General features: G+C 39.9%; 1 pseudogene; it reads right to left on the reverse strand.

The window, feature by feature from the left end:
• Positions 1 to 4,463: 4,463 nt before the first annotated feature.
• LOC102819267 lies at positions 4,464 to 5,336 on the reverse strand (annotated as a pseudogene).
• Between the last annotated feature and the right edge of the window lie 4,129 nt (positions 5,337 to 9,465).

The following is a 9,465-nucleotide window of genomic DNA, read 5'->3' on the forward strand; positions in this document are numbered from 1 at the left end:
TGTATAGTGTGTGTTGTGGTTATTGTTAAGTGTCATATAGTCAGTTCCGACTCATAGCGACCCAGTATACTTAGGGTTTCCAAAGAGCGGCTAGTGAGATTGAACTGCCGACCTTGTGTTTCAAACTGATGACCTTGAACTGCAGACCTTGAGGTTTAAATAGACTTTGCAGTCCAGCACATTAACCCGAGGCACCACACCAAGACTCCTTGTATGGTGTGTATGTAATACATATATGCATTGTTGTTGTTGTTGTTTAGTGCCGTCGAGTCAGTTCCAACCCATAGCGACCCTGTACAGGGTTTCTGAGGCTGTAAATCTTTACGGGAACAGAACGCCTCATCTTTCTCCCGTGGAGTGGCTGGTAGTTTCAAACTGGTGGCCTTAAGGTTCGCAGCCTGATTCGTAACCACTACGCTACCAGATGATTTAAAATATAGAAGACTCTCTTATATTGTAGAATGTATAGAGTCAGGAATACCTTTTCTTTAAAAAAAAAAAAGCAAGTAATGTCTTAGAAGGAAAGAAAATTGTAAAAAAAAAAAAATTTAAATCAGGAACTGAAGAGAATAACTACTCTAAAAAACTTTCTGTGCACATTTTTGGTACATACTTAGAAACACACCCTAATACTGCTGTTCACACTCAGCTTTTTAAACCTGCACTTTGCAAGGGGTTCTGGCAGGGTACTATGGGTTAATGTACTGGACTGCAAAGTCTATTTAAACCTCAAGGTCTGCAGTTCAAGCTCACCAACTGCTCCTTGGAAACCCTATACATGGTCGCTATGGGTGGGAACTGACTGATTGGCACTTAACAACTTTACAAGTTGGTGGCCCTCAAGGGAAAAAACAAAAACAAAACTCTCTTAGGTACATTCATGGTCTCTGAGGTATAAAATAGAGTTATCTTCATCCGTGCTGCTCTGAGTGCTAAATTAAGAACAGAACTCAGTCCCTACGACAGAAAATATATAGGGTCTTAAGGGTTTGGGTTGGGAGCCCTGGTGTGGCGCTGCGGGTCAATGCATTGGACCGCAAGATCAGCGGTTCAAGCTTACCAGCCACTCCTCAGAAACCCTATACAGGGTCACTATGAGTCAGTACCAACTCAACAGTACTTAACAATAACAGCAAGGGTTTGGGTTTAAAATACCAGGACGAGGCTGCTAGGATGGAACAGAGAAAAATGTATCCAATGCTCTTATAGTTTCTTGCCTCCAGGAATCTCTAAAACAGAATGCAGCATCAGGGCTGAGTAATCGGTTTCCATACCTGATCACAGGGAGTGAGTTACTGAGGTTAAAATGAATATGTACATTTCTGACATGAAATTCTGACTCCTATGTCTGTCATTTCCCCCAAACTGACACTTGGCTTTAATCCTAAGCATGAACTGCCCTCATCATCATCAACTCGCTTTGTCATTTTGGAGACGGAACCAGGCTTCCTAACTGGTCTCCTAACTCCATTCTTTCCCCACAGTCCACCCTCCATACTGTAATTAGAGCAGTTATTCTAATGCATAATTACGTATGTCACTTCCCAGCTTTAAAACTCCACTCCCGTCAGAAGTCAGAAACTTCTCATTTCAACCAGAAGGAAATCTAAACCCTTTACCCCAGCCTTCATGAACATCTTATCTGACTCCTGCCAATCTCCTCACCCCTTTGATTCCTGTAGTTGAGTCCCACTGGCCTCCTCTCTGTTCCTAGAATACTTCAAGCTTGTTTCCTCCTTAGACCCTTTGCATCTGAAGTCCATCTTGCTTTGAAAGCTCTGCTTTTAGATCTTTTCAAGGTTGTCTTTTTCTTATCACTCAGGTTTCAGGTCAAATGTAACCTCTTCAAGCAGGTTTTCTCTGACCATCTATCTAAATAAAGCCTTCATCATTTCACTTGGTCATAATGTCTTATTTTATCTTCACAGCCATTGTCAGCATCCAAAATTATCCTACTTACGAATTTATATTCCAGTTGGAAAAGCCAGACAATAGCACTTTGAGGTCAGGAGCTGTGTGGATCACTGCTGTATCTCCAGCCTGTAAGACAGTCCGTGAAAAATAGTGGGTGCACTATCTGTTAATGAAAACAAAAAATTAAACGTTTATAATTTTGTAATTGTTATATCATAACTCTTCCTGCCACTTGGCCATCCTTCTGAATACCTCTTCCAGTCCTTATTTCTCCAAAGCAGAGTTTATTCCAAACTTCATCATCTCCTCAGACCTGCTCGTGGATTCTAGATCTCACTCCTGCAGATGAATTGACTTCACGGGAGGCTTTCTGCATTCTCAGAGGAAGGGAAACTTCCCCTACTCCCTCCATTCCTTTCCTCTTCTTCTGCCCTTTTGCCCTTGTGTGATATTCTTCAGTCTCTCACTCTTCACTGGCTCCTCTTCATCAAGCTAAAGGCTGAGTTGTTTTTATCTTTTTAAAAAGTAGGCTTTGTGTGACCTCCTAGCTAATTGTTTCCATCACCTAGAACTTAGCTCCTTGAAATTTTAGTGTGTATTCAATGTTCACTCTCCAAGCTGTTCCAATTGACTTCTGCCCTACCATGCTACTGACTGTCCTTGGTTAGGCCTAAGGCATCCTCGTGGCTAAATTTAGACTTTTATTCTTGTCTTCCTTAAACTCTACAGCATTTGCATAAGTCACTCATCAGAAAAGAATGAGAATATTTTTTTTTTCTCTCTCAAGAGGTCTAGCAGAACTTTGTTTTATTTCATTCTATGAATGCTCAATATGGGTGACATTGTCCTCAAAGAACAAATATTGGTTCTTGTTGTTGTTGTTGTTAGGTGCCATTGAGTCGGTACTGACTCATATCCACCCTGTGCACAACAGAACAAAACTCTGCCTGGTCCTGGGCCAACCTCACAATTGTTTCCACACTTGAGTCCATTGATGCTGCCACTTGGCCAACCAATCCATCTTTTTGTTTGTTTGTTTGTTTTCCCAGTGTATGTCAGTAACTTTATTGAAAGGTATATCCCTTCATAATATAATGGTAATTTTGTTAGGTTACCTATGCTAACTGAAAATTAACAGTGATGTATTCAAATATTGAAATGTATCAGCCATTTAAGAAAACAGAAAACTTATCCACAAAACATAGTTTAGAAAATTTAAGATATATTGTGGCTCTTTGGCATATTTCTCCATACATATTTGTTCATAAATATCTGTAACGTGACGTGATGTCAAAAGTAATCTGAATTGGTTACAACCATTCTGGATAGTCTCAGGGTGCACAATGCATTTGGTAACTGTTTTTAGTGCTTTCACAGTTGTTGTTAAGTACCTTCGAGTTGATTCCAACTCATAGCAACCCTGTATAGGGTTTCCAAGGAACGGCTGTTTGAACTGTCAATCTTGTGGTTCAAACCGAACTTGTGGCCCAGTTTTTATTCCAAAGCACCACAGCAGGGCTACCTCAGCTACCTTATGCCTACTTACTTTCCTAAGATTTTATTTTGGCACACTTGTTAAGTGCCATCGAGTTGGTTCTAACTCACAACAACCCTATAGAGGGTTTCCCAGGAGCAGCTTGTGGATTTGAATCACCAATCTTGTGGTTGGCAGTCCAGTTCTTACCCTACAGTGCTACACCATGACTCTCATTTTAGCACAGTAGGGACATTTAATAGAATATACTTTGTTCCTTTTACACAAAATTCTCAGAGGAAATGGCAGTTTTATAAAAACAGCCCTTAGTAAAAATTTCTGGAGTGTTAAATCTAACCTGAACTTGCATTAATAGGGTAAGGCAATTTTGATTCTCAATGGGACTAGATTGAGGCAGTAGACTCTGTATAAATAAAACTTTAAATCATGAATACAAATATCTCCTCTTCTCTAGAAAAATCTATTGAAGATAATGAGTATGTCAAACTTACCAAGTCTATTATTTTTGTTTTATATAACAAACCCTTCAAATATAATTGCTAGATAGCAATGAAGTCCACATATCTGCATTATGTACTTGCATCATGGATGCCAAGAAACCGTTTATGCTGTCGTGAATGGTAATCCTTAATATGTCTTAAAAGTGTATTTGTAAAATAATTGGTTTTGATGTAAGTCTCATAATATAATCACACTTAAGATGACTTAGTTTATATAGGTTACTATTTCAATACCACCTAAACATATTGATTCAATATAGAAATTTAGGTCAGTGTTAAAAATACAGATTCACAGTCTACCACCCCAGGCTTCTCATTACAGTTTCACATTTATATTCTTAGCTTAGATTTGTATGCATCACAGGTAAATTCAAGTCTAAATATAATTCCACTATAGCATAATATTAAGTAGTCAGTTTTCCTAATCTGAGAATAAATTCAGTTGAGATGTTTTGAGGTTTCACAGTTTAAATCCATTCTAACTATGAATTCCATCGCTGAGGGTTGTAGAGAAAGGATTCAGAGAAGAATTTTTTGTTGCTATAATAATCCGATTAAGGGACTGCTTCAGGAATTGTTGGAAGGTGGGTTATCCTATAGTAACTATGCTTCAACTGCCTTGCCATTCATCCAGAAACAATCCATTTGAGCTTCTGAACATTTGGTTTGGAACATTTGTTTGATAAATGTTCTGTTATACACTTGGAGACGAGTTCTTGCCAGAAGGTCAAATCTCTGCCATTTATCTTGGAATGTTTCTGAGGACATTCTAGTTTTTCTGTTAATTGTATACACTTCTGTGATTGGCTCTCCAATGCAATGATAGATAAAGCAAACACAGAGGGCTTTGCTTTAGAAAATATGATCCTGCAGTGGCAGGCCTTAAGTTGAGCTTCTAGTCTTTCAAAAGTAAGGCTGTTTCTCCTTTCAAATGGTAAGCTCTCTTGAATGAGTGAATAATAGAGTTGCAGAAACTGAACGGCAGTAGCAGCTTTAACTTTCCAACACACCTTCTCCAATACAATCATTTCCATTCTCATCAAGTCAGAAACCGTGAACTTACACTGGCTTATTCGGATCAAGTCATTTGCCAGCGAGACATTTCTCTCTTCTTCTATTGATTTTGCAGCCAAGTAGAAGCAGCTCAGTCCTACACATCTGAGGTGCTTGGACTGTACCTTCATTTTGGACAAAAACCTGTCCAGTAAATTCACAGCTAAAGAAAATGTTTCCGTGTCAAAGCCAAAGAACTGAGTTAGACTAAGAAGATCTTTTACTTCAAAGTCTCTTAACCTTGCCGTCATTCTGAGGCCATTATCATGAGCAGACTCAATTAGACTCAAGCCGAAGACCTTTGGCTGTTCCAGCAGGGCATTCAGCTGGTATAGCGGTTTCTGAGCGTCAGTTGTTGTCAGTACCTCTATCATCTCACCTTGATCGCGACTGCAGCTCCTTAGCAGTAACTATGCTTCCCGGGCCTGCTCACACTTCACACCACGATATCAGGTCTGAGAGGCCTAAGAGGCGAGGGGGCTCATGGGCAAGAGGGGAGCGGCCCGGGGAGGAGGAGCGGTCCTGGGCGGAGGTCTCGGCAACGCAACCCAGACGAAACCACCTTCCGTCAAGCCTTATACCTAGTAGTGGCCAATCCATCTTGCTAGGGGTCTTCCTCTTTTATTCTGACCCTCCACCCCACATAACATGATATCCTTCTCCAGTGACTGGTTCCTCCTGACAATATGTCTGAAGTATGAGAGAGGAAGTTTGGCTATCCTCGCCTCCAAGGAGCACTCTGGTTGCACGTCTTCCAACACAGATCTATTGGTTCTTTTGGCAGCCCATGACACTTTCAATATTCTCCTCCAACACCATAGCTCAAAAGCATCAATTCTTCTACAGTCTTCCTTATTCACTGTCCAGCTTTCGTATGAATATAAGGTTATTGAACATACAATGGCTTGGGTCAGGCGCACCTTAGTCCTCAAGCTGACATCTTTGCTCTTTAACACTTTAAAAAGGTCTTGTGCAGCAGATTTGCCTAATGCGATACGTCGTGTGATTTTTGACTGCTGCTTCCATGAGTGTTAATAGTTGATCCAAGAAGAATGAAGTCCTAGACAACTTCAATCTTTTTTCCATTGATAAGAATATTGTTTATTGGTCCAGTGGTTAAGATTTTTGTTTTCTTTACATTGAGATGCAATCCATACCGAAGGCTGTGTTCTTTGATCTTCATCAGTAAGTATTTTAAGTTCTCCTCACTTTCAGCAAGCAAGGTTGTATCATCTGCATATCACAGGTTGTTAATGAGTTTTCCTCCAATCCTGATGCCACATTTTTCTTCATATAACCCAGCTTCTTGGATTATTTGCTCAGCACATTGTTTTACTAAGTATGGTGAAAGAATACAACCGTGTCACACACCTTTCTTAATTTTAAACCATTCAGTGTTCCCATGTTCTGTTTAAACAACTGAGTCTTAGTCCATGTACACATTCCTCATGAGTACAATTAAGTGGTCAGGAATACTCATACTTCACAATGTTGGCCATAGTTTGTCATGATTCACACAATCGAAAGCCTTTGTGTATTCAATAAAGCGCAGGTAAACATCTTTCTGGTATTCTCTGCTTTTAGCCAAGATTCATCGGACATCGGCAATGATAGCCCTCCTTCCATGGCCTCTTCTGAATCCGGCTTGGACCTCTGAAAGTTCTCTGTCAATGCATGCTTGCAGTTGTTTCTGTATTACTTTTAGTAAAACTTTATTCGCATGGGTTATCAAAGATAGTGTCTGATGATTTCCGCATTCTGTTGGGTCACCTCTCTTTGGAATGGGCACAGATATGGATCTCTTCCAATCAGTTGGTCAGATAGAAGCTCATAAAAATTAAATACTTTGTTCATCAGAAGACATTACAAAAAGAGTGAAAAGGCAAGTTGCTAAACAGATTAGAGAACATCTTTGGAAACCATATATGTAACACAAATCTAATAGCATATATGTTGTTGCTGTGTCATTGATCAGTTCTGAAACCGTGTATAGGGTTTCTGAGAAGTGACTGGTGGGTTTGAACTGCTAACTTTCAGTTAGCAGTCCAATGCTTATCCTATAGCACTACACAATATATACCATTGTTGTTAGCTGCGGTCAAGGAGGTGCCTACTCATAACAAACCTATGCTGAACAGAAGCAAACACTGCCCAGTCCTGTACTATCCTCACAATTATTAAGGTTCTTGAGGTCATTGCTGCTGCCATTGTGCCAATCCAACTCATTGGGGGTCTTTTTCTTTTCACTGACCCTCCACTTTTCAAAGTGTGATATCTTTTTCCCGGGACTGTTCTCTCCTGACAGCATGTCCGAAGAACAAGTCTCGCCATCCTGGATTTTAAGGAGCATTCTGGCTGTACCTCTTCTGATGCAGTTATGTTTGTTCTTATGAAATTCTTTCAATATTCTTCACCAGCACCATAACTCAAATTCATCGAATCTTCTGTAATCTTTCTCATTCATTGTCTAACTTTCACATGTGTAGGAGGCTATTGAAAGTACAGGTGCATCTTACTCCTCAAACTGACATCTTTGCCCTTGAACTTTAAAGAGGTCTTATGCAGTAGATTTGCCTAATGCAATGCATTATTTGATTTCTTGACTGCTGCTTTCATGAGTGTTGATTGTGATCAAAGCACAATGAAGTCATTGACAAAATTCATTATCATGGTATTATTGATCCAGTTGTAAGGATTTTTCTTTTATTTACGCTGAGGTACAATCCACACTGAAGGATGTGATCTTTGATCTTCATCAGTAAGTATTTTAAGTCCTTTTGACTTCTAGTCAATACAGTTGTATAATCTGGCTTACACCTCCCTGGCTTAAAACCGTTCAGTATCCCCTTGTTCTGCTCGAATGACTGCTGCTTGGTATATGTAATGGCTCCCCATGAGCACAATTAAGTGTTATGGAATGCCCATTGTTTTCAATGTTATCCATAGCTTGCCATGATCTACACAGTCAAAAACCTTAGCATAGTCAATAAAGCACAAGTCATCGTCTTTCTGGTATTCTCTGCTTTTAGCCACGATCCATCTGATATTAGCAATGTTATCCCTAGTTCCACATTCTCTTCTAAATTCAGTTTGGGTTTCTGTCAGTTCCCTGTTAATATACTGTTGAAGCAGTTTTTTAATTATCTTCAGGAAAATTTTACTTGCCTGTGATATTAATAATATTGTTCAATGGTTTCTGCATTCCATTGGATCACTTCTTTCTGGAATGGCTACAAATATGGATCTTTTGTAAGCAATTGGTCAGGTAGCTGTCTTCTTAGTATAGATGAGTGTGTATAGATGAGTGCGTGCCTCCAGTGCTGCATCAGTTTATTGAAAGATTTCAGTTTCCAGGAGTAGGAGGGATAGGAAAGAGGATGTTATTGTTTGTAGTGGAGTGAGTTTCTATTCATGGTGCTGAAAATATCACAATGGTTAAAGATAATGGATGCATAGCCAATTGATGAAAATGATGCCACTAAATTGTAATAAGTTGAATTGGCAAATGTAGTGTGATATATGGGAAGGAGTTCAAAAATTCATGGAAAAATGGAATTAAAAGATAATGGAATTTTTCTAAAACTTTCTGAAGTCCTGTCATGTGTGTGTATGTGTGTGTATTTTTAAGCCCTGGTGTGGTACTGTAGGGTAAACACTGGACTACTAACCTCAAGGGTGGCAATTCAAACACACCATCTACTCTCAGAAGTCATATACAGGATTGCTATAAGTCAAAACCTTCTAGACAGCACACAATAACACTATATATATAGACAGAGAGAGAGAGAGAGAGAGAGAGAGAGAGAGAGAAAGAAAGAAAGAGAGAGAAAGCCTTTGTGTGGCACTGTAGGATAAAGCACTGGACCACAAGGTCAGTTTGAACTGCAAGGTCAATGGTTCAAACTCACCAGCCACTCCTCAGAAAGCCTATACAGAGTCACTGTGAGTTGGAACTGACACAACACATAACAACAACATATATGAACACACACACACGCACACACACATAGAGATTCCTGGTGTGACACTGTAGGATAAGCACTGGATACTGAACCACAAGGTTAGTGTTTCAAACCCACCTTTTGTTGTGCCGTTGAGTTGGTACCATCTCATAGTGACCTTATGCACAATAGAATGAAACACTGCCCGATCCTGGGCCAACCTCACTACTGTTGCCATGCTTGAATCCATTGATGCTGCCACCTGGCCAATCCATCTCATTGGGTGTTGCAGACCGTGAAGGCCTGGTCAGAGGTTCGAGGCCCTACAGGCCCAAGTGTAACAGATCTAGCCACCTGGCAGTTAATAACAATTATTTTTATTAATTGCAGACATGAAGCCCTTGATATACACAGATAAATGTAATATTTTCCTAAAAGTCAAGACTGTAAAATTCTAAACAGGCAAAGTTCTTCCCTCAGAGAATTCATTCAAGGTAAATTGGGTGGCTCCCTGGTTTGTTCCAAGGACAATAGGAATGCCCTCCCTAAAGTGTTTCCAGGT

This window comes from Chrysochloris asiatica, unplaced genomic scaffold, assembly GCF_000296735.1.
Source record: "Chrysochloris asiatica unplaced genomic scaffold, ChrAsi1.0 scaffold00082, whole genome shotgun sequence".
Lineage (NCBI taxonomy): Eukaryota > Metazoa > Chordata > Mammalia > Afrosoricida > Chrysochloridae > Chrysochloris > Chrysochloris asiatica.